General features: G+C 38.8%; 1 long non-coding RNA gene across 1 annotated transcript in view; it reads left to right on the plus strand.

The window, feature by feature from the left end:
• LOC132212737 (uncharacterized) overlaps positions 1-16,920 on the plus strand; it is a 183,086-nt gene extending 166,166 nt beyond the window's left edge. Inside the window, exon 3 of the long non-coding RNA XR_009447775.1 lies at positions 16,768-16,920. This is a non-coding gene — a long non-coding RNA (uncharacterized LOC132212737). The remainder of the gene's footprint in view (positions 1-16,767) is intronic.
• Positions 16,921-27,183: the final 10,263 nt, after the last annotated feature.

Consider the following 27,183-nt stretch of genomic DNA (forward strand, 5'->3'; position numbering starts at 1 on the left):
CATCCCCCGAAGGGGTACCAGATTGGAGAGGGTGCAGGCTGGGCTGAGGAGACCCCTCCCCCTGTGCATGAATTTCATGCACCAGGCCTCTAGTTTACATATCATAAGCTGCACATATTTAAAGTGGACACTTTTTTTATGGTTCAGCATGCCGCATGCACTAATGACACTATCACCACAGACAAGGTAATGAACATACACATTGTATTACATTTTTTAAAAATTCCCCTTCTTGCTCCCCTCTCCCCAACACCAGGCAAACACTGAACTGCTCTCTGTAACTATAATTAGTGTGAATTTTTATTTTTCATAATTTCATATAAATGGATTCAAAGAGCTTGTACTTTTTTAGGTTGGGGAGTTTGACTTTCTTCATTCAACATAGTTATTTTGTAGTTCATCAGTGTGTTATAATATGAAGTTCATTTCTTTTTATTGCATAGTAGAATTCAGTTATATGGGGATAACTATTTACTCCTTTGTTTGTTGATGGACATTTAAGCAGTTTCCAGCTGTTGGCTAAAACCAAAAACGTCTGCTCTGAGCAGCTGTGTGAAAGTCTTTGCATGAATATATGTTTCCTTTCTTTTGGATAAAAATATGTAGTAGTCAAATGACTAGATCAATAGTTTTTAAGAAACTTCAAACTGCTTTTCACTATTGGCAAAAGCTGGAGAGTGGAGAAAATAGGAAGAGGTTGGAAAAAGGGTACAAACTTTCAGTTATAAGGTGAAGAAGACCTGAGGATCTAATTACTAACATGGTGACTGTGGTTGACTACACTGTATTGTATAATTGAGATTTGCTAAGAAAATAGAACTTAACAGTTCTTACACTCACAGAAAAAAGTAAAATATGGGATGTGATGATTGGTGTTAGTTAACTTGATGGGGGAAATCCTGTCACAATGCATACCTATGTCAAATCATCAAGTTGTGCATTTTAAGTTTCTTACAACTTTATTTGTCAGTTATACCTCAGTGACGTTGTAAAGAAAATAATTGTACCATTTTACATTTCGAGCAGCATTGCTTATGAGTTTGAGTTTCTCCATACAGTTGCCAACACTTTTTTTATTTTATCTAATCTAATGGGAGTAAAGTGTATCTTAAGTTTGTGTTTTTGTTGTTGCTAATGGTTTTCTTTGCTGTGCAAAAGCTTTCAAGTTTGCTTTATTTGCCTTTACCTAAGGACTAATGATGTTGAACATTGTTTCATAAGCTGGTTTGCCATCAATAGCTTCTTTAGTGAGTATCAATTCTATTTTTAGTTTAATTGTTTTCTTATGATTCAATTTTTGAAAATTTATCTTTATTGTTGAAAGTACATCCCCTGTGTTTGTTTTATTTTCTCATTGACCCCGCCCCACCCCCAGGCTTTCACCACACTATTGTCTGTGTCCATGGGTAATGCATATATGCACATAAGTTCCCCAGTTAATCACTCCACACACATACACCCATCTCCTGCCTTCCTCTGAAATGCATCAGTCCGTTCCATGCTTCTATGTCTCTGGATCTATTTTGGTGATCAGTTTATTTTGTTCATTACATTCCACATGTGAATGAGATCACGTGATACTTCTCTTTCTCTGACTGGCTTATTTCACTTAGCAGAACACTCTCCATTCCCATGCTGTTGCAAATGGTAAGAGTTCTTACTTTTTAACAGCTGCGTAGTAATTTTTAGAGTTCTTTTTATATTCTAGATACAAGTCCTGTACTTTGCAAATAGTTCCCTCAGTTTGTGGCCTGCTTTTTATTATTTTAGCAGCATGATTCATGGAACATAAAGTTTTAAATTTTGATGAAATCTAATTTACCAATTTTTAATGAATCATATTTTTGCTATAATATCTAAGAAATCTTCTCCTAACCCAAAGACATACTTTATCCTATACTTTTACAAGAAGTTTTATAGCTTTAATTGTATATCCTTAAGTGAACTTTCTATATTATATGCCATGAATAGAGATAAAAACTCTTTTCCTTAAAAATTTTTTTGTGTGTATAAAAATATCCAATTTTTCCAGAAAGACTATCCTTTCTTCATTCAATTGTGTTTACACTTTTGTTGAAAATCAATTATCTATCCATATGAGTCTATTTTAGACTCTATTTTGTTTTATTTAATTGCCGGGGTCCAGGGGTCCCCAAAGGTGTGGACGGAGTCGGCGAAGAAGGAAGGACACGGAGATAGTGTTCAGTTGATCAGCAGCCTAGCCAGGATCTCCAGCCAAGTTCTGGTCTCAATCTCCAGAGAGGTTCTGCTCAGGTTCTCCAGTCAGGTTCAGTCACCAGGTTCTAGTCAGGCTCTCCTGTCAATCTCCGCAGTCAGGTTCAGTCCAGGATCCCCTGCCATGCTCTCTCGCCAGGCTCTGCCTCCAGGCTCCGAGGCCAGTCCCTCTCCAGGATCCTCCGGCATGCTCTCTCCAGCGAAGTTCTTCTGTCTCTAGAGAACGTTCTGTGTAGGTTCTGTGCCTAGGCTCTGTCTCTCTTGGTCCTGTCTTCCAAGCCCTGTGTTCTAAGTTCTGAGTTCTGAGTTTTTCTGTCTTGTTACAACTGTATTTATACCAGTTGATTCAATCCTATCAATCTCTATAACAAAGGTTAGGGCGTTTCTTATCTCCATTCCAGGGAGAAAAGATTATGTAGTTTAAGCATGATTGTTCGTAGTTAAAGGGATTAATTACCCGCCTGGCACTTAGTTGAGGGGTTTTATTCCCTCCCTAACTTCAGGGGAAAATCCCTACCTGGGGATTCAACCTTTCTCGGAGAGGTGACCTTGGTTAAAACACAGTGCCAAGAAGGTGAGCAAACATATTAAGAACCGTATGCCATATATGCCAGGTCCCTTGAAACAGCAAGGATGGACCGGCTCCCGGCATTTAATCTACCTGTCAGTTTAGATATCAAACCACACTTGATAACTTGATAAATATGGCCGTTTAACAAGTCTTGAATTAAGGTATCATTAATCTTTTATCTTTGTTCTTAATTTTCAGTTTTTAGGGAGGCTATTCTAGGTTCTTTGAGATTTCATATGAATTTTAGAATCAATTTGTAATTTCTTTAAAAATTCTGCTTAAGTTAGGAATGAATGTATAGACTAATACATGCATAGATTAATTTGAGGGAAATTGACATCTTAACAATAATGAGTTTTCTGACTCATGAACAATGTATATGTCTACATTTTTTAGGCTATCTTTAATTTTTCTCAGCAATGTTTTGTTGTTTTCAGTGCATAAGTATTGCAGATATTTTGTACAAGATATATTCCCACCTATTTCATGTAATTTTATACTATTACTAGAGGCCCAGTGCACAAAAATTTGTGCACTCGGTGGGTGGGGAGGGGGTCCCACAGCCCAGCCTGTGCCCTCTTGCAGTCTGGGACCCCTCGGGGGATGTTCACCTGCTGGCTTAAGCCTGCTCCCCAGGGGATCGGGCCTAAGCTGGCAGTCAGACATCCCACTGGCAGCCCGGGAGCCCTTGGGCGATGTCCACTTGCCAGCGGGGAGCAGGCCTAAGCTGCAGTTGTACATCCTTAGCACTGCTGAGGAGGTGGGAGAGGCTCCCGCCACCACTGCTGTGCTGGCAGCCATCAGCCTGGCTTGTGGTTGAGCAGAGCTCCCCCTGTGGGAGCGCACTGACCACCAGGGGGCATCTCCTGCATTGAGCATCTGCCCACTGGTGGTCAGTGTGTGTCATAGTGACCAGTCATTCCCAATCATTCTGCTGTTAGGGTCAATTTGCATATTACCATTTTATTATATAGGATAGAGGCCTGAAGGGCATCCCGGATCAGGGTGGGGGTCCCGCTGGGGTGCCTGACCAGCCTGGATAAGGGGCTGATGGCTGTTTGCAGGCTGGCCACACCCCCTTCAGGGTGAGGGGGGGTCTTGCTGGGGTGCCTGGCCAGCCTAGATGAGGGGCTGATGGCCATTTTCAGGCTGGCCACGCCCCCCAGCAACCCAAGCTCCCAGTCTCTCTTTTTTTTTCTGGGATTTATTTATCTTGTATAATTGAAACTTTGTAGCCTTGAGTGGAGCCGAGGGCTGGCCAGGGCAGGCAGGAAGCTTGACTTCCTCCATTGCCAGGGGCAACGCAAGCCTCCTGCTCACTCCAGCTCTGTGGCCGCTGCCATCTTAGTTGGGTTAATTTGCATACTCACTCCTGATTGGCTGGTGGGTGTGGCTTTTGTGCATGACTTGAGTGTAGCGGAGGGACAGTTAATTTGCATGTTTCTCTTTTATTATATAATCTAAATGGCATTGAGGTTTTTTTATTTGTAATTTTGATGCTTAATATTTTGTTGCTAGAATATAGAATTACAATTAATGTTTGTATGTAGTTCTTATATTCAGCAACTTTGTTAAACTCACATATTATTCATTTCTAGTACTTTTATTGTTATCTGCAAATAAAGACAGTTTTACCTCTTCCTTTCCAATATGGATGTCTTTTATTTCTTGCTTTATTGAACTGGCTAGAACTTACATTATAATATTGAATGGAAGTGGTGGCAGCTAACATCCTTGTGTGTGTGTGTGTGTGTGTGTTTCTGATTTTAGGAGCAAAACAGTCTTTCACCATCTATAATAATAAAAGGGTAATATGCTAATTAGACCAGACATCCTCCCGGACAACCTTCCAGATGAAGCTGGGCCTGGGAGGGAAGGCAGGATCCTGGGTGCCAGAAGGAAGCTGGTGCCAGCAGCCAGGGGAAGGAAGGCCTGTGCTTGCATGAATTTTGTGCATTGGGCCTCTAGTTAAGTATAATGTCATATGTAGGTTTCTGTAGTGCCCTGTAGCAATTGGTGAAATTACCTTCTATTACCAATTTGCTCAAAGTTTTTCTGTTGTTATTTTGTGTTTTTAATACTCACCTTAGGACATGATTTTTATTTTTATTTTTTGTTTGTTTGGTTGGTTGGTTGTTTTTTTCAGAGAGAGAGAGAGAGAGCGAGAGCGAGAGAGAGAGAGAGAAACACTGATTGGTTGCTGCCCATGTCCTGAGCCTGATTGAACCTGAAAGCTGGGTTATGCCCTGACTGGGGATGGAATCTGCCACCTTTTGGTGTATGGGACAACCCTCCAACCAACTGAGCCATACTGGCCAGGACAAAGTTTTTTTGTTTGTTCGTTTGTTTGTTTGTTTGTTTTTGGGGGGAGTGTTTTGGTTTGTTTGTTTTTTTGTTGTATCATAAATTGGTGTTAAATTTTGTCAAATTATTTTCTTTTCTGCATTAACTGTGATGACTACATGGTAAATTACCTTCGATTGTTAAACTAAACTTGCTTTCTAGGGATAAACCCCACCTAGTCATACTGTAGTGTCCTTTTTTACATATGGTTAGATTTGATTTGTTGATATTTTGTTAATTATATTTGCTCTACGTTCATGAAGGATATTAGTCTGTAATTTTTTTCTTATATCTCTATTAAGTTTGATACCAAAACAGGTTTATTTTGAATTCATAAAATGTATTGGGAAGTGTTTATTTCTTTTTGAGTTTTTAAAAGAATTTCTGAAAGACTGAAATTCCTTAATGTTTGATAGGGCTCACTAGTAAAACTATCTGAATTTGTAGTTCACTTTCTGGGTCATTGTATATAATTATGAATTCACTTTCTTTATTAAATATAATCAATTTTATTTGTTGTGGTCTTTTTGAGGAATTTACAAAAGTTTTTATAAGAATCTGTCCATTTAATCTAAATTATCAAATTATTATCATAGAGTCATTCACAGTGTCCCTTTATTATTATTTTAATGTATTTAAGATCTGTGATGACATCTATTTTCTACTGAAGATATTTATAATTTCCATTTTCTCTCTGTTTTTATTATATTTCATTTATCCACTTTATTTTTTCAAAGAAGCAACTTTGGTAGTTTTGGTTTGGTTTTGTTTTTTATTATTATCTGTTTCTGTTTCATTAAATCTTGCCTTTACTTTTATTTACTTTTGATTCAGGCTTAATTTGATTATATTCTAGTTTTATAGGGTCAAAACTTAAATATTTGACTTGAGAACTTTGTTTTCAAATACAAGGTTTTTAAATTATCAGTATATTTTTTATAATTGGACTTAGCTGCACCCACACATTCTGATGTGGCATATTTTCTCTATCATTCAATCAAAATATTTTCTTATTTCTTAAGAAATTAAGACAAACCTCCACCAGTGTTGAGGGACCCTTCCTCTGTGCATGCTCTCTTCTCCGGTGCCTTCCCTGTACATCCCAGCCACTAATATCTGAGCTCCCATAGCTGCCCCCTCAGAGCTCCATCTCCCTTCTCTCTGGCAGGAAGATGCCCCCAGCCTGAAAGCCATGCAACTGTGGGATGATCAGAGGCTCACCTCATTGTATTTTGTTTCTTGCAAATATCAGTCACCCACTGTCCATTCAGTGCCTGAAAACTGTTACCTCGTTTTTAATACTTTTATAGTTGTTTTGGGTGCCAGGGTAAGGCCAATGCCAGTTACTTAATTCATTGGCATTTGGTGTGCTCTAACATTTATTGTCATTGACAATTCCTAAGTGAACATCCTACACACAGACACTCATCAGTCAGGGTTCCCTCCTCACCCATCTATCCAGTGCTTCCCCAGTCCTGTGTTTTGCTAATGTTACTATATTTTGTGTTTGTCATAATATCACTCTCCAAAGTGATCTTATTTTTACCATCAGCCTTCTTCCAATGGAAAGTAAACTTCAAGAAATTGGGTATCTTGTTTGTCTTGGTATCTGTTGTATGAAACAGAAGTCAGAAAATAGTACTGATGATGAATAGTTGTTGAATGTGGTAAGAAGTTAATGAATTAATTACCTTTTGGCCCTGGGTGGGTAGCTCAATTGATTAGAGCATAGCCCTGATACACCATGGTTGTGGGTTCGATCCCCAGTCAAGGCATATACTATAAGAAACAACCAATAAATGCATAAATAAGTGGAACAACAAATTGATGTTTCTCTCTCTCAAATCAATTTTTTTAAAATAACCTCGTTTTGGGCTTTTGGATTATTTTTTAGCTATCATTTGCCATGAGTCAGTAAAAAAAAACAAAAAAAAACAAAAAAAAGCATTTTATTTAATCTTGAGACAATTTGACAGCTTACTTTTCACAATTTTTATACCAAATTACTGTGAGCCTTAAGGAACCCAGAACTAGGGCAGACTACTAAGTATAACCACATTTGTATAAATTATGTAAACCCAATAAGGATATTTACTGATTATGTGAGCTCGGTAAGTTCTGTGAGGTCTAGGACAGTCAGTGTTTTATCTATCCTTTTCACTTAGAACTTTTCACAGTACCTGGGACATAGTAATAATGCAGTAAATATTTTTTTTTGAATGACTGAATGATTGGTAATGTGACTTTATTTTCATTTCAAAACACCCAGGTTTTTTATTATTATTATAATTATTATTATTATTATTGTTTTAATAGTTATATGTCTGCTGAATATGTCCTGGATATGGTAGAAAATAAAATAACATATTAAAAAGAAATTCTAGTATGTGTTCTAATAAAAGCCATGAAAAGCAGGACTTGGGAAAGCAGCGGTCAGACTGGGCACGACCACAGGCACTCTGGGGTCCGCTTGGTCTTTGTGCTGCTGACTGCTTGCTCCAGACTAGAAAAGTGTCAGCCAGGTTCCCATCAGGTCACCTGATACTTTGTAATAAGTGCTCCCATTTTAGAGGGTTTAAAAGTATGTCTGTGTGTGAAGCAAACCACTTCCAATCTAATATATCTTTTTTTTTAAAAAAAAATGTTTTTATTGATTTTTAGAGACAGAGGAATGGAGAGAGAGAGAGAGAGATAGAAACATCCATGAGAGAAGAACATCACCGATTGGCTGCCTCCTGCATGCACCCTGACTGGGGATCAAGCCCACAACCCTGGCATGTGCCCTGACTGGGAATCGAACTATGACCTCTTGGTTCTTGGGTCAACTCTCCACTGCTGAGCCACACAGGCCGGGTGAATTTAATATATCTTTATTGTAAAGTTGCTCTAGCTAGACCATCGTATCTAGAAGTTATTCTCAACATTCTCCTTAAAAACATTAATACATAGCACAATTAAGACATTTCCTAAAAAATCCAATTGGAACCTAACTAAAGATTTTATATCTTATTGGTAAGTTTACTAGTTGCATCATAACTTTAGCCACAGTTTCTCTATTCAAGTTTTGTCTTTGTTTTTCTGCTTTTCTTTCATTGTTGTTGTTCTCTTAGATACATGCCACGCTACGTTGGCTCAGCCTCCTGTTGGATCCTAGTAGATATTCTATCTTTTTTTAAAAATGTATTTTATTTATTTTTTTCAGAGAGGAATAGAGAGTTAGAAACATCAATGAGAGAGAAACATCGATCAGCTGCCTCCTGCACACTCCCCACTGGGGATGTGCCCGAAACCAAGGTACATGCCCTTGACCGGAATCGAACCTGGGACCCTTGAGTCTGCAGGCTGACGCTCTATCCACTGAGCCAAACTGGTTAGGGCTATTCTATCATTTTTAATAAGCAAATTTCTATGTCAGGATTTTTAGTTTTTGGAAAATGACTCTGGTTTTCTTAAGCAGAAAATGAATTTAACTGAGGGAGATTCAGCTCTCACAAAACAGGCACATAAACAAGAACAAGGAAGCTTGGGAGCCAAAGTGCTGGAAATATAAACTAGGTCACACTGCAGGAAAACCTGGGCCTTCAGCTAGCGCTGGTATGAGCCTTACTTTCTATATGCATAGTTAAATCTTTGTCATGTCCAAGTGTAAGTCATATTACTTGAATTTAGGTCACATGGGAGCCTACCCTCTCCAACCCTCCCAAATCCTGAACTGCAGTAGAAAGAAGGATTTCCCTTTCCTTTACAGATGATTGCTATGTTAATAATACAACAAGCAAACTCCATTCTGATCTCCCAATAAAGATAAAAATCAGAGGCCTCTGTTTGTTTCTGGTCAGTCAAAGCAAAGTAAAACAAATAATATTACATTGTCCCTCTTATATATTATCTCTATGTACCTAATTTTGGAATAAAGTGGAATAGTGGTTAGTGGAATGGAAGCATTAGAAATAGAAGAGAAAAATGGTTGAACTGGGTTTATTTTTGAAGTGCAAAAAGCAAATTAATAGGACAAATAAATACCATGCATTTATTATGTCAGAAAAAGCATGGTCTGTGGAATCAAGAAGTCAGGGGTTTAAATCCTACTTCTCCCTTTTAGTAGCTTTTAATTTTTTTTTTTTAATTCTTATTGATTAAGGTATTACAAATGTGTCTTTATCCCCCCATTGTCCCCTCATCCCCCCAGTCCTGCCCTCACGCTCACCCCCTGTTGTCTGCATCCATCCCTTATGCTTATATGCATGCATACAAGTCCTTTGGTTGATCTCTCCCCTTTACCCCCACCCTCCCCTACCTTCCCTCTGAGGTTTGAGCATCTGATCGATGCTTCTCTGTCTCTAGATCTGTTTTTGCTCATCGGTTTATGTTGTTCGTTATAATCCACAAAGGAGTGAGATAGTAGCTTTTTGACCCGAGGCAAGCTCCTTACCTTTGCTGACCCTAGGTCTTCTCAGTCAGCCACTGGGAATAAGAACATCTGTCTCTCAGGTTTGTTGAGAACATGTATGTAAAGCCCTCAGCATGACATGCTAATTTACTGTGGCTACTTGCCAAATACTCATTTTCTTACCCCTTTTCTCTAGAATGCTCTCCAACTCCTGAAACACCCTTCTACAGTCACCCCTCTCACATATGCTAACTGCATCCCCTCAGGAGAGTGATTGCTGTCAAACTCAGGCAGTGTGTACAGACATTAAGTTCCTTCTTCGGGAAATGGAAGTCATGATGGCCACCGTACTCCCTTCACTACTCCTTTACCATTCATTGCTCCCTTACACTGAGTCCTCCTTTCTCGTTATGACTAACCTGTGCCATTTGCAATATTTCCAGTTGTTCCTATTGTTTCTCAGTAACCTTAGAGATTCTCTTAAGGGATCAAAAAATTAATGCCGCATTCAGTTAAGAGTGGTAAAGAGTGGTAATTATTGAACATTAAAATAAGTAGTTAAATGTTTGAAGGGGAAACAATGGTTATTAAAGGGAATTTCTCAATTTATGCTAAAAACAGAAGAATCAGTTTTAAAAACAGGCTATTGTGTTTGAAATTAAAAGAGAAATAAATGTTATAAATTAAAATGTGAGAAAGTGTTAAGAAATATCAAACATGGGCTTTGCTCTAGAAGGGTGGTTCTTGAACATTACTGAGTCTAAGTGTAACCTAGCGAACAACTATCTGCAGGATTCCCAACCTCACTCCAAAAATAAGGATTTGTTAGTTCTGGTGTGGGGCCCAAGAATCCACATTATTAGCCACACTCTTTGGTGATTTTGATTATCTAGTTCAGAGGGCCTCCCCCCTCCCCCCTAATAATACAACATGCAAGCTCCATTCTGATCTCCCAATAAAAATAAAAATGACACAAAGAGTGGTTCTTGAACATTACTGAGAGATCAGAATGGAGTTTTATTGGGAGATCAGAATGGAGTTTGCATGTTGTATTATTAACATAGTAATAATCTTTAAAGGAAAGGGAAAGCCTTCTTTCTACTGCAGCTCAGGAATTGGGGGGGCTTGAATGTGACCTAAACTCAAGTAATATGACTTACACTTGGGAATGATAGAAAGATTTCTTGAAGAGTTTTTACCCACCATGAATTTTTCTGAAAGGTGGAGGAATGGGACTGATCTATGGACAGTAGCGGGCAGTGGCTCTTCAATAGTTATAAAGCGAGATAGCATACTAGTGGATGAAGACTAAAATGAGTTCATGAAGGTGTTCCGTCTGGCAAAAAGCAGGTTTAAAATGTTGTTTGTAAAGCCCTTGGGCTGAGCCTGCTTTCTTCAGTAACTTGTTGGCCCTTTCACTCCTGCTTGTAGTCCACCAAGCTGTATTCACACGTAAGTGACGTGGCTGACTCTGAGACATTAGTTTGTGAGCTTCAATATTTAAAGGATCCCCTTCTAAACCATAGAAAACTCAAGATATATATAGAGGTATGTAAGAGCTTCTTGGTGATGATTATTTATTACTAGAGGCCCGGTGCATAAATTTGTGCACAGGTGGGGACCAGGGGATCCAGCCAGCCCGCCCCAATGGGGCCCCATTGGGCTGGGCCAGAGGGCGGAGGGGCTGCGGGCAGTTGGCCAACGAGCCCCGCCCCTGATCAGGGTGTTGGGGGTCGATTGGGGCCTGGATCAGGCTAGTTGGCTGCCGTAGTGCGCATCATAGCCACCAGTTGTTCCAGTCATTCCGCTGTTCCAGTCGCTGGGCTTTTATATAGAGAGATTTATTTTTTAATTGACTTTATTGGCCTGATAATGGTTAATAAAGTTATATAGGTTTCAGGTATATAATTCTATAATACATGAACTGTATATTGTGTTGTGTGTTCACCACCCCAAGTCAAGTCTCCTTCCATCACCATTTATCCTCCCTGTAATCTCTCCTACCCCCTTCCCTCCTTTCCCCTCCAGTAATCAGCATACTGTTGTGTGTGTCTGTGAGGTCTTTTTAATTTGTATTGTTGTTTTTGCTTAATCCCTTCAAAGTTCTAACTTGGCCAGGCCAATCTAGAGTTGAATTATGAACTATTTTACTCTCGGGGCTGACATATTCCGAAGGAGTCTATGCAGGCTGAATCCCTAACCCGCTTCCATATTATATTGGCTTACTTCTCTGTTCACCCTTCTCGACTATGAGCTGAGTTTCTGTGCTTGCCTTTTCCTCAGAACCCAGAACATTATATAGAACTTAATAGACATTTAAAGGTTTGTTAAAATGAAAAGGCAAAAATGAAGAAAAAGAAGAGATGAAGGAAGGATGGAAATAAGGAAGGAAGAGAAGACAATGGAAGAATATAATGGAGGAAAGAAAAAGAAAATGAAAGGAGAATGGATAAAACAGGAAAGGAAGAAAAAAGGATGTGAGACTAGTTTCTTTTGTAGAAAATCTGGGAACATGACTAATTGTATTACCCTCATTTTAAGAAAATACAAATGGGGATATGGCCTATTTTAATTGACAAAGTTTCTAGGTCATAATCAAAATCAGAATTTGGCATATTTGAACAAAGATGGTAAAAAGGAGAATCATTTGAGTATCAGACCGTGGGTTCTCAAATATTGATAGAATTGCCCCAGATTTTGTTTTGTGTCACTTAAGTAGTCTCCTGCTGGTTTTCTCAACTAAAAATGTTAAATGAATATTTTGGAAGATTATTTCAAGTTTGCAATTGCTAATAATGGAGCATCAGAAAAACATCAATGCACTATTTATATTTTAATCTAATCATAGGCTTTGTCACTATCTATGCACACAGTCTATTTTTGTGTTGGTCTATGTTTTCTTATTGGAAAAATAGCTTATAAGATAGAAAGATGCCATCTGTTGCTTTCAGAAAATTAAGCTCATTTAAAATTGATTACTCAGAAATCCTCTGTTATTTTGTTTGTTGGCTTTGGTATCTCCTTTTAAAATAAAACTACCCAAAACATGATTCTATAAAATCAAGTGAATTGGAAATCTATAGTTGTTTAGACATACCACTCCAAGTAATCTGGGTAAGAGAGTGGTGTGGAAGAAAGAAGCATCATGTATAAGGTACTCATCCAGACCTTACCATGATCTTAATACCTCTGGTAAGTTACCTAATTTTCCTGAGATTCAGATTTTCATCTGTAGGTTGACCAAAGGGCTCAAATTCAATTTGTAAGAACTTAGAATTAATTGACAGTACTACACTATCAATTAATTACACATATGTCCCAGTTCCATTATCCAAAGGCAGAATGCCCTTGGGCAAGTAACTTAAACTCTCTGATCCTATTTTCATTACTATACAATGGAAATTATTAAAAATACATACTTTTCATGTTTTTTGAGAAAATTAAATGAGAAACTGTATATGAAATAGATAGCAACTGCCACATAGCAGTACCGTCAATTTATGTTGATGACCCTGGCCTTCTGGGAAATAACCTATGACTTTTATGTCTGATTAATTGAAGAAAAATAGGAATTTAGAAGTGAATGAAAAATGGTGGCACCTTCCCTTTTCCAATATTCTATATAATAAAAGGGTAATATGCAAATAGACCGAATGGCAGAACAACCAACCAACCAATCAAAGTGCAATATGCTAATGTTATGCTAAGGCTCCTCAACTGCTCGCTATGATGTGCACTGACCACCAGGGGGAAGATGCTCCAACCAGTAGGTTAGCTTGCTGCTGGAGTCTGGCTGATCAGGACTGAGCAAGATGGGCCAGACATGCCCTGGAGCTCTCCTGGGGTCCCTCCCTGGCCCGATCGTGCACCAGTGGGGTCCCTCAGCCTGGCCTTTGCCTCTTGCAATCCAGGACCCCTCAGGGGATATTGGAGAGCCGGTTTCAGCCTGATCCTGCAGGCCACTCCCCTTGGGAGGGCTCCAGATGCAGGGCTCATGGCTGGTGAGCTCTGCTGCAGCAGCACAAGCCTCTCCCAATTGGGACTCATTGGGCGAGAGCACAAGGCAGGCACAGTGGGGCCGGGATGAGCGGGAGCAGCAGGTAGGAGCTGCAGGCAGCATTGGACTACGGGTTTCGGCCCGATCCTTGCAGGCCACCCAGAGGGACCCCACCCATGCATGAATTCATGCACTGGGCCTCTAGTCACTAATATAAGGGGTCAGATATGAAATTTCTAAGACAGAAAGCCTCATTGATAACCTACCTATTATTACATTGTTAATGTTTACATTTTTGACATATATACAGGCAAATGAGTGAGTTAGATATAAAGCTTGAAAAATATACCAACCAGTCATTTAACAAATGCACTGAGCTCACAGAATGTTGAGCAGTCCCAGTGACATCAGCTACCCAGAGGGCTATGCAACATGCCTCCAGGGGGAAGATGAAGCACATGCCCCAGATACAGTTTAAAGAACAACATATTAACAAGGACAAATCAATAACCTATGAAATGAATGCTAAGTGCTGGGGGACCCTTTGTAAAGCTTTTTCAAAGCACCAAGATAACTAAAAGGATAGTAGCAGTGTGCATGAAGGAAGGCAAATAAGACCATAACTCAATTACAGAGCACTTAAGGCCAGACCAAGAAACAAAAAAACAGTTTGTGAATGTTTGAATTTCTTCTCCCTTTTTCAGTTTTTATTTTGGTCGTGTTTTGTTTAAAATTCATATACAACAGTGTTTTATCAATAGGTTCTGAATAACTTGCCCCATCTAGAATCACTTTGAATATTGTCAAAAATTTATTAAAGTTTTTAAATCAAAATTATTGAAGTATAATTTACATACAATCAAATGCATTTATTGAACATTTATTTTTAAAAGCATACAAGTTTCTCAAAAATAAGAATAGCATTTATTTTGTATTTTTTAAATTTTATTTATTAAATTGATTTGGTTACATTGGTCAACATGAACATATAGGTTTCATGTTTGGGTTTCTATGTTACAAGACCTTGATTTTGGACTAGTCATCCAGTATTAAGGAGAGACTCAGGAAATATAAGATGAGAAAATAGAAGAAAATGAAACCATTTCAAAACCACATTGATTTTAGTGAAAATCACTTAATTTCTATGAGTATTTCAAAAAGAATTTTCTGCATGTTTTGTTTGATTGCTAGTATATTTGAGAAGAAACTGAAAAAATTTTATTTTAAGTATTTTTTGTTCTGAAAATTGTTATTAGAACAAAGTTTCAAAGCAATGCAATAGAATGGGTGCTTCCAAAGCAAGTAGCTTTAAAAAATTCCTCACTTTATAGTAAGTTTGGTAGCTTGGAGATTATGTTTATAAACACTTCAGTATCATTTGGTTGACCAATGTATGACTCCTTAAAATATCCTGCATGGTAGCAAAGAGACAAAAAGTGTTACCACTCATGAAAAAATATTTGTTTTATAAAGGGATTGATTTGATACCTTTCAGAATATCCTTAACGAAGAAAAGAAGTAAATTTTTTGGCATGAAAAGGAACATTTTGAATCCAGAAGTTGGCTAAAGTTTAGTTTAACAAATACAGGATTTCTTTTGCTGTACAAAGAAATTTTGTACTTGTTAAACTAAACTTTAGTCAACTTCTGGAAATTGGATCAATAAATTAGAAAATTGTGTGTGTGTGCGTATTTATGTGTGTCAGTAATAACACCAAAATGACACTCCTGTTTTGAATTGCAGAATGGTCATTTTGTGTCCCAGTATACGTGTCCTTTTTTTTTTCAAGGACTTATTTTGTAGTGTTGCATTTCAGTCTGAGGTATGTGCTGGACTTCTGCCCTTGCCATTCTTGCTGCAATGGCACAATAGGATATCTTACTGCGGTATCTTTTCACCGAGTCTCCGCATAACCCCTGGGAATACGTGAATCTCTAGTCACAGGTGCATGAGGATATATCAGTTTGTGGCTTGTTAGAATCTGTCTTTGCACCTGTGCCCATGAATCTACAGCACAGCCACTCACATGCAGACTCAGCACAAGCTCTCAGCCACTTCCTTCCCACTACTTAGAAAATAATAACAATAAATGTTTGTATATGTAGAACTAAATATAGTTGTAGCAGCTAAAAAATTCTAATAGTTATTAAAGGTTATCCTACAAGGACCAAGAAGCAAATCTGTTCCTTAGTATCTTTCTAAATTTCTATTGAACAGAATTATTTGTGTGGCAGGTATGAGTGCAATTAAGAGCTGTGAATGGTGCATGGCATTTTTCTCCTTGAATGGAAGTTAAAAATGCTTACGAAGGTTAAATACCATATTTATTCATATAAACATAAATAGTTGAACAATTAGATATGGGGTAGGTTGCACCAGAATTAATTATCTAATTACTTTCCTGGGCTCTAGTGTCCAGACTCAGGCTACCACATGCTCACGTCGGTCACAGTCTCAGAGCCTGTGTTTTGATATAGATAATGGTTGCTGCCGAGTTTGCAGCACCTCACATGTGGCCCCCAAAGGAGTTCCTCAGGCCCTGTCTCCTTCAGAGACATTGCAGTCTTTATACCGGGAATGTTGACATTGACTGCAGTGTCAGAGCTCACTAAGGAAACTGTCCTGGACCTAGACCTTCATATGGATTTTCTTCTAGATCAGTGGTCGGCAAACTGCGGCCCCTTGAGTGTGGCTCTTCCACAAAATACCACGTGCAGGCACGCATGCACAGTGCAATTGAAACTTCGTGGCCACACTGAAGGGGCTAAAGAGCTGCATGTGGCTCGCGAGCCGCGGTTTGCTAGCCATGGTTCTAGATGCTAATTTTCCTCTGGGTATTGCCCTGTTGAACCTCATTGCCTAGGTACCCTGAGATGATTATGAATAGAGTCAAAAATCCTCTGAGTGCTCCTAGTGGTCACCCACAGGAAGGAGAAAGGGTACACACTATAAAATGTGTGAGCTTTAATATCAATAATGTTTATGTATACTGAGAGCTCAAGTAGATCCATAATCACACGAAGAGGAGCATGTGCTGGACAGAAAGCGCCTTTTATGGGAAATAAACTTCAGCCTTCTGGCTTTAATGTTTATCAGCATCTTCAGAGGCATTTATGGCCTCTCACACATTTCTTTACTATTCCTTTATTGATTAAGTAGTGATGCCTCTGGACCTAGGGCATGGTCCACTATTTTGCCATTAAAATGAAGGAATACCTTGTTTGTTGCAGGTTCATTTCAAGCAGTTGGCTTGTGGGAATCTGAGAGACGCTGCTGTCCATGACATGTTGGAGTTATCATGATCAACTACTCAGTCTGGATTTCACCCAGTGGCCAACAGATCTGCATGGTAGACAGTAAGGGTTGGATTTTTAAGAAGAGTAAACCAGGTAAGATTTGAGAGCGACATCTGATCCTTTAGCACTTGCTCTAAGGCAGCGGTTCTCAACCTGTGGGTCGCGACCCTTTGGGGGTCGAATGCCCCTTCCACAGGGGTCGCCTAAGACCACCAGAAAACACACATATAATTACATATTGTTTTTGTGATTAATCAATATGCTTTAATTATGTTCAATTTTTAACAATGAAAATACATCCTGCATATTAGATATTTACATTATGATTCATAACAGCAGCAAAATTACAGTTATGAAGTAGCAATGAAAATAATTTTATGATTGGGGGTCACCACAACATGAAGAACTGTATTAAAGGTTCGCGGCATTAGGAAGGTTGAGAACCACTGCTCTTAGGGCTTTTGTGTGCTGCCAAGCTGTATTGAATAACTTATGGTTTTTGCATTTTTTTTCTAAGTCCACTGAGTGGGTTGTTAAAGACTGCTGATCCCTTGGATTCAGGAGAATATATATAGTAATAATTGAGTCCTTTTTCTTAAGCGGAAAGAGCAGTTCTTTTCGTATATGTGTAAAGCAGGCACAAGAATGCTATGGATGCTAGTTTAATGCAATAGCCAAAAATTGCAAGCTAAAGAGACTTCCTCTTTAACCCACTACTCTGAACCACAATGGAATAAACACTTGTACTTTTGAAGGTGCAGTAGAGAATGTGTTGCCATTAAATATTTACATTATAGAAATGTATCAGTTCATAGCATATGATCTTATAAATCACTTCAAGGTTACTCCAGTTTAGAAGATTATAGTATTATTCTGACTTTTATTTCTTTGAAAGTATTTATCATTCTAAATTGTTCATCTAAGCATTATTAAAAATGGTGATACAATGACATACTCTATTGTTATTGTGGCTTGTAGAATTTAAAATTTAGGTACTCTTTTCTACCTTTGTCTATTATGTTCTATAAACAATTCTTAACTATTAACCATAGTTTGATCAGATCCTCTTATCTTTCTCTTTAACTCTCTTCCTCCTCCATGATATGATTTAACCTTGTTATTAACAATTACCTGAGGAAACCAGTTATTCTTGCTCTCTGACCTTAAGACTATTAAATATTTTATAGCTTATTTGAATTTTATGCATTCAAAAGCAAGAGTTTATTTTAATATCAACTATAGACACAAAAAATATAAGTAAAATGCATTAATTTAGAAAAAATAAAGGAAGATTATTCTGGGCCACTTGACTTTTAAAGTGTTTTATTTATAATGATAGTTTTCTTACTTTCTAAAAATAAACTAAATGGAACTCAGTCCATAAGTTATAGCCTACAGTAATCATTTGGATATAGATGTGAGCTTGCTTCTAAAGTATTTGAAAATAATTTCTTTTTCTAAAGTTTAGTAAATACCACTTCCCAATCCCCTAAAGACTTACTTGTCCATAAAATTATTTCTTATAAGAATACTAGCACAAAACCCAAGTAGTCACAATATTCAAATTTGTTGGAAATAGTACAGATCACGGCAGAAATGAGCTGAGTTGGTAGATGATTGTTGGTCCTGTTGAGTGGCAAGGGGGGTTACGCACATTTAGAAGAGTTCTGCCAACCTGCCAATAAGAGGGACATTGATATGCAGGGCACATTTGTGGGCTAAAACTCAATCCAGTTGCATGCTTCATAGCATTAGCATCTAGCAAATGATTATTGCAAGAATGCTTCATGGGAGACTTCCATATCACTAAGCTTTTAAGACTGAGTCAATGAATCCAAAACAATGTCAGCCTGATGTTGATTTCAGTATTTTGAAGAACTTTGGGTCCCATGCTAAAACACCATACATAGACAGGAAGAAAAAGGGGAGAAGGGAGAAAATTAAATCTATTGCGAAGGTAAATAATCGTGTGATAATACAATTATTTCTGTTTATTCATATCATCACAAAATGCTCTCCTCTGTCAGATATGTATTTTTATTCTTTAGAAAAATCATCTTTCTAAAGAATTTGGATAAGTCATCAATGTAGACAAGAATGTACAGGTATTCTTGGCCCCAGTATTAGGGAACACAGCTTCCCTTTCCTGCATACAGCCTTTCGAAGAGCAAACTGTCGACTAGGAGTGCAGACATAGTCAGTCCCATGGTCCTGGATGAAAATACTGGACTGAGAAGGGCCCTCTGCACATAAAAAGCATTAAAGTAAATTGATGTATTTCCCTAGTTAAGTATATGCAACTTCATATATTTTCTTTTAAAACAAATAGAAAATTTATGTCCTCCAACTTTATATTAGTTTTGCATTCATTTTTGTTCTTTGTTGTAAGAATGACAGGTGCATTTTTTTTATGGTGATGCATGTTAGATTTTCCATAAAGTAAAAAGAGCCTCAAGAGTTCCCAATTCTGTTTCTCAGAAGTTTATAACAAAGCCATAAAAACGTGCAATGTTCCTTCGCTTAAAGGCATTTTTTTTCTTCTTAAAGCATTTTAAAGCAAAGGTTTGCCCACCTCAGGATTATATTATATACAGGCATGTACATAAGAGGAATAAAGGCAGGTAAGAATGTGAGATTTTTCAAAGCTCTGCTGATAATAGCATGCCCCGTGTAATGGGATATGCAGTCCCCAAGGTGGTTCAGAAAAACATTTAAGTAGCGCCTGTGTATGCGGGGTGGCCCTCCCTCTTTGCAGAGAGCAGTGAATGTTCTCACCCGTGCAACTAATCTCATTCTGAGGTCTCCTGAGAACAAAATCTTGAAAACATAGTTGAGGCAGCTGATTCCATCATGAAAAGTCTCACGGAATCTGTAAGAAAATGATTCCGGCCGGCGGTGGGGGTGTGGGAAAGGCAGTGGTTGCAGAAAGAAAAGATGAGCTGAGAGCATTCAGTTCTGTGAGGGCAGCAATGTTGTGTGTTTCTCGTCTGCTGGATCAGCAGTGGACAGTTCCTGCCCATCCCTGATCCTGTGGGTCTCCACCTTATGCTGACTAAATGGATGTCTCTCAGGAATAATTAGTAAAAAATAAATAAAAATCTGCATTTGCAACATTTCCTTTTTTAGAAATACTTTGAAAACTCTTCATGCATAGAATGAAAATAATTCGCCTTACGTGTTTTCCAGTACACACACGGGTATACAAACACACAGAAACACACGCTAAATTCTCTCCCACCATGAGCTTGAAATGAAAACTCAGCTCCTGTTCCAGAATTTATGCTTCAGTTAAGATGGGGGCAGCTGCTCTCCTACTTTATTTCCCTTTGGAGACTTTTATCTCTCAGGCTTCATCCTTCCCTTCATCGTTTTACCAGCACATCCATCACTTGCTTCCCTCCTCAGGAACACAGCACACATCGCCCCGCACCGTTTTATGGCTAGAAGCAAACCTACCCTCCTTGGCATGTACTGCTTACTTAAACCTAATTAAGCCATTCTGCTGAAAAAATCACGTCCTTTCCACCACCACGCACATTTGGTTAAAATAGTAGGAAACACTTTAAAGCTTGGAAAATAACTGGGGAAGAAAGCCCTGAAAGACACACAATATGAATGAAAGCGAACTTCAGCCCAGCCTTCTTTGGCACAATCCTCTAATGAGCCAGAGCACATGAACACCTCTGCCAGCGGAAACAACTAACTCAGAGCGTCACTTTCACTCCAATTATTTCATTGAAAGTTACCATTGTCATAGGCTCCCCAGTAGGACAGCAGACTCATCATTTTGTATGACTGAGTCATCTATTTTCAGAGAAGTTCTCTTATAGTCTGGGAAAAATCCAACAATTTCTTTTGAGTAAGTGTACTCAAGGAAATGTAGCTATGACTCACCAAAATGCAGTATTCTTGAGACCAGGGTCGTTGTCTTTCTTCTCTGAGGCCATAATCATAGAGCTGCATACATATTCAATACCCAGAGCTGACTAGGGAATGAATGAGTGAAAATCAAAACTTGTGCTTCAAATCAAAATCATAACTTCTGTGTTTTTAACAGTAGGAAATATCTCTGTCTTTTGTTAGGAACCATTTGGTATTTGGTATTTGGTTCATCCTGACCATTGCTAGATCAAGGGTATCTTATCCTCTTATAGTTTACTGCCCTTACCTAGTAATAGGCATTTTAAAATCACATAGTGACCTGTACTATTACCTAAGTATTAAGGGTATAAAATATTTAATGTAAAATAAGGGAACAAAAAACAGATATTCATTCATTAAATCTCTCATTGCCTTTATAAAGTATGGTTTTCTTTCACATGCTGTCACAAAGTTTGAGTTTTTATTTTTATAGACCTCAAGTGCTTGAGAGAGAAAAGTAACATTCTGAATCTTTGCATGCTATTGGCTGTGGATTTCTCTGGGTAGAAGTCGCTGGAAGGCTGAATCCTAGCCAGCCTACCCTCTTCTATTTTGAAGAGGCATACTATAGCAAAATGTGGTTGAAAATATACTATCAGGTTAACAGACATTGACTTTAAGTAAGGCCTAGAGTGAATCCCAGCTCTGACACTTAACATTCATGTGATCTTGGGCCTCTTCTTATCTCTCAAGACTCAGGTCTCCCGTGCACGCACCTTATTTGGCCTCATTACTGTTGCACAGTGTTTGTCGCGCCCTGCCATGTGTATCTGGCCAACTGTCATTTGTCTTTCTTGACCCCAAAATCTGATTCTCTCAGTAGAATGTGAGTCCTCTAAGGCAGGGACCAGTTCTTATTCATCTCTGTTTGTATCTCGCAGAACTGGCAAGTGTATGCCTTTTGCTCTCAATTATGTGAAGACTAACTCAGATAATTCTTTGTCAATTCTGATGACTGGAAATCAAACCCTGTTCTCCCACTTGCCTTTACATAGCTGAAGTGCCATTATGGGATGGTTGAAAAGAACAGCGAGTTCTACAATGTCTAGTAAAAACGTTGTGGGCTGGAAAATATGATGTAAATTATCAGGATTGAAAATATGAGTTCTATCTCCAGCAGTGGAAATATTGCAGATGGAATTGAAATGTGACTCAAAAATGTGATTTTATAAAAATGATAGCGATTCAAAGTAGATTGAAAACTAATTGTGATAGAAAAGTTTTAAGGGTTTAAATCTATTTCCATGATTCTATGGTCCTGGAATTTGGCTAGGCTTTAAATCTCAGGAAATCTCCTCCAGTATATCCTACTTGGATTAAACCGTCATCAACATCACATATATGCCATCTCTGTCTAGACTTCTAATCTAAAAAGTCTTAAAATTGAAGACTAACCCCTCACAATGTTCACTATACCTGTGAGCAGATTTGTTCCCATCATTCCATGACTTAGTAAACTGTACCTAAAGTCCTGGATGTCAACATTCTTCTTTCTTGACACATAATTTTCCTAGTTCTGCCATGCAAGGGAAAAGTATAATAAATAGAACCACAAGTATTACAAAAAATCCATATGTAATAATTGAGGTACAAAGGGAACATTATTTCAGTTATTGGGAGTTAGACTGTACGTATTAGAAATGTCATGGGTGTGCAGTAACTCAAAGCACTGTGCGTGGGCTGTAGAGTTGGCTGTTAGCAAAGCTGACACACTGGAAAGGCATCAACAAATTTCCAAGCCCAGAATCCCAACTTCTAGTAATTCTCAAATTTGTACCTAGTTCTCCTTCCCTGTTCCTGAGCGTCTTCTGGACATAGTTAATGCAAATTAGATTATCAAAGCTGGTATAATGTAAGCAAAGGAAGTACAGTTATTATAATACTACAATGTCTAGGCTACCTTATAATAACTTTTGTTCAAAACTAGAGGCCTGGTGCAGGGATTCATGCACCAGTGGGGTCCCTCGGCCTGGCCTGCGGGGATCAGTGGACCTCCGTGCCACCGCAGCCCAGCTTTACCCACTAGCTCATCGGGCTCCAGCCCGCTGTCCATGACAATCCCACACAGCGCCAAGTGGCAGGCAGCTGAGGAGGAGCCCAAGCCCAGGCCAGGCGCTGTGCTGCTCCTGCTCATCCCGGCCCCACTGCGCCTGTGCTGCCGCTGCTTGGTAGGCTCACTGCTGCTCCACTACGGTCTCCACGCGCCTGTCCTAGGGCAACTGGCGCGCCCATGACCACACAGCTGCCACTCGTCATCACAGCCTGGTTCCTTGTGCGGCACTGGAGAAGCGGCTGCGGGCTCACGCCCAATCCGTCTAGATGCCTGGTCTGGGAACCATGAGCTTGGTGCCCGTTGGTCAGCTGAACAGCGCTCCTGCTGTGGGAGCCCACTGACCACCAAGGGGCAGCTCCTGCATTGAGTGTCTGCCCCCTGGTGGTCAGTGCACATCATAGCTACTGGTCAACGGGTCGACCAGTCGCTAGGGCTTTGATATATATAGATTAATGTTTGTTTCCCAGTGTGAGCCGGCAGCACAATGAGCACATGCTTCCCCAGCAGGAAGGAAAGTGTTTTATCCATCCAATCTTTCATCAAATAGGACACTTAATTAAGCCAGAACCTTCTGAAATACATGATTATAAGACCTTAAAAAAAAAAAAACTGTCCTGAAAGGGGTGGTAAATTATAGTTTGATCTCATTTGTCCTAAATTCTGTTCATCATTCACCCATGAGTTATAGCCGATTCTCCCTTGTGAGATATGCCGCATGACTAGTTCTCGACAATCTGTTGGATTTACTAAGAAAGAACCACATCTTGGAAATGACTGTTTCAAATGGTCTCCTAATAATCAGAAGGTAAATGCACTAAGCATCTTTCTCACTGCCAAGTCTTATATCCCACCCGGTGAGCCAGTGGCTGGCCTCTGCGTCTGGCATGCTTTGTGAGATGTAATGAAGAGCAGAATTTAAGTGGAACTCTGGGACGGGACTTTGAAGTTCCCCCAAATATGTTGGTTATACAGATCAATAGCAAATTCAGCATGCCTTTTCCACAGGCATGTTGTTTCTTGTCTGGAAACTGTTACAGGTTCAAGCAAGTGTTTTTCACATGCTACTAGTAAACCCAGTGACTGTGGTTCAAATATACCAGGGAGGCACTTAAAATGTAAGTTTAGAAACAAATCTGTCACAAATCAGAATCAAGTGATGCTAGATGTATAGATGTGAATGCAAATATCTGCCTTAACATAGGAACAAAGTGTGTTATTTATGACATCACTCTCCCCTGTATTAGCTTCTTTCCACATTGCTATATTTACCCTGCCAGACTATATACACCTTAAGGTTGGGCACTGGTTCTTTCCTATTGAGCAGTCATTATTCCTATAATAGTGCCTGGCAAATGGGAATCCTTTGCTGATGATTGAATGAGTTTTTATAAATGTCTGGCACCTAATAGTCCCTTAACTTGTTCTTATAAATAACTGAATTAATGAAATTATAAAAGAATGGGTAGTGAAATGTTTTAAAAGTCACAAATGTGACTTTTAATGGCTAAAAGAAAATAATATACTCTTCATATTTACTTTAGAAATCAATTACACTAGAAATTCTTATTCTAATATTGCATTTGACACATTGAAAGTAAAATTTCTTGCCAATATTTCCAAATTGCACACTCTATTAATTTTTTACAATAAAATGATCTTCCTGCTGGCAAAGAGTAACATTTATAGTATACTTTGTGTTAATTCCACCTTATTCTGCCCATACCTCCACTGTCACCTAATCTTTTTTTTTTTTTTGTAACTCTCACCATGGTTGAAAAGAAATTAAAGCAGCTACTTTTAACAGTTTTCAGGATATTTAATAATTTTTTAAAAGGACTATTACAATAATTATAATAAGCATCGTATTGTTTCTGTTACTGTTATTAATGAGGGAGAGGGGAAATCCGTGCTATAGTTGTTACGTAGGAAAACCTAACTATCCTAATCTGATTCAATTCAAGGTCTGACTATCCCAGAGAAGATTTCAACACTGGCCTAGTGGCTTGTAGGGAAAATTGCATTTTGAGTTTTCTGATCAAAAAGTCAGTACAGAAAGCTGGGCAGTGGTCTCATTTACCCACTAATCATTGCTTGCCTTGTGCAGGAAGAATGAGCCATTCTTTCATTCTTTGTGGAATGGACAAGAGCACCAGGTCTATTTACTCCTGAGCACATAAGGACCTGCCCCCCAAAACATTACCAGCTCTTCAGGTCACCTTAACATCTAACAACTTTCAGGTGTTTTACCTCCACTCTCAATCCTCCACAATTAAGAAGAGCAAAAAGATGTTGTATTCTTTTTTTAAAACTACTTTATTGAAATATGATTGGCATGCAAGAAAGCTGTATATTCTAAATGTATACCACTTGATGAGTTTGAGGATAAGTATACACTCATTAACCCATCACCACCATCAAGGCCGTACACATAAGGGATGTTCTCTTAATTAGCATTAAACTTGAAGTACCAATTTATAAAGAAAATCACACAAAAATGATCTTGCAGTTATCTAGTAATTTCAACAGTAGTTCTAAGTGTTTATTTGTAAGCCCTTAATTTCACAACTTTCTAACGTTATTTGGTTTCTTTGCATGTTTGTGTCCTTATATAACCCTACATTTATATTTGTTATAGTCATTAAGACGCCAAATTGTATTTTAGAACATTAATTTAAATTCCTTAGTTATACTGATACCTCCTTGTGGGCACTGTTGCAACTGATTTACAGTGTAGTCCGTTACCTAATAAAGTGTTAAACATTTGGTATCTCCCCAATACTTGTTTGCTGAATTAATGAATGAGAGCTTTCTGCACACTACTTTTGCATCATCTTCAGATGCCCATTCTTTGACTATCACTATATCTTCAAGTAACTTTGAAATTCTGGTTATCACTCCATTTAACTTTCATTTGAAAATCACCCAGAAAAATATTTATTAATATCTACTATGTCGTAACATAGAGCTGTGCTTCTCAGGCCTGTTATATTCCCTTCATTGTCCTGAAAAAAAAAATCGATCTAGATGCAGAGACAAGACAAAACCTCATAAAGAACTAAATTAAAAAGGGATGGGGTAAATGATTAAGAGTGAAATGAACATCATAAATGATATGAATATAGTGTGTTCTATGATTATGCCTACACTGGTCCATTCCAGATTTATACCAGGACAAGCCTGAGCTCGTTGGGGCGACTGCCAGAATTGGTGTGTTGGAAAGACTGCTTCCTGAGAGAATACAGTCTAAACACAAAGAACCAGCAGGCAAACCTGACCTGTTAACTAAGTCTTAGTCATCAGAGGGAGGCGTGATATGATGAGCTTCTTGAATGCGTCCCTAACATTTCCTTTCACCACTGACTCATGTGAGAATTTTAGGGAGAAGGAGAGAACTATGACATAGAACTGAAAATTACTCTGTAAGATATTCATATTCATGAGACATTACTCTCATATCTGTAATATACTGGGCACAAAGTTTGTGTCCTTAAAAGAGGAGAACAAAACAAGATGGAGATATTGTCTTCACTTTGCCTCAGAAATACTGTTCAGTTTGGGAAACTGGAGGGTGCAGTTACTCACTGGGTAATCTGATCCCCACACAGGGAGTGTCTGGACGAATCCCATGTGTCATGCAAAGGCATCTGTACCCAGTGGAAGTAATAGTACCTAACTGGAATGTCGGTGTTATGGACAAAGAGGGAGGAAGGGGCAGAAGAGAGGAGCAGGGGCTAGACATATCTTTGAGTCTATGTTGACTCTGGTGTTAACTGAAAATACCAGGAGTGCACTCAGCAGTGGGAATTAGCAAGTGACAGGTTCCATCCATAATAAACATTTGGAAGAAAGTGAGGTAACTGAGCCATGGAGCAATCTGGGAAAGGCTTATGAAGCAGGAAGAACTGGATTTGGATCAATAAGAGATAAAGTAGTGGAGGCAATGGTATTAAAAGACAAAGCTGAGCACCCAAACTGTGTGGGTCAGTGGTTGAGCATTGACCTATGAACCAGGATTTCACGGTTCTATTCCCAGTCAGGGCACATGCCCACGTTATGGGTTTGATACCTAGTGTGAGGTGTGCAGGAGGCTGCCAGTCAGTGATTCTCTCTCATCATTGATGTTTTTCTCTCTCTCTCTCTCCTTCTCCCTTCCTCTCTGAAATCAATAAAAATATTTAAAAATCCTATATAATAAAATTCTAATATGCAAATCAACTGAAAAACCAGCAGGATGACCAATCACTATGACGTGCTCTGACCACCAGGGGGCAGACGCTCAATGCAGAAGCTGCCCCCTGGTGGTCAGTGTGCTCCCACAGGGGGAGCGCTGCTCAGTCAGAAGCCTAGCTCATGGCTGGCAAGTGCAGCGGCGATAA

The sequence above is a fragment of the Myotis daubentonii genome, chromosome 11, assembly GCF_963259705.1.
Source record: "Myotis daubentonii chromosome 11, mMyoDau2.1, whole genome shotgun sequence".
NCBI lineage: Eukaryota > Metazoa > Chordata > Mammalia > Chiroptera > Vespertilionidae > Myotis > Myotis daubentonii.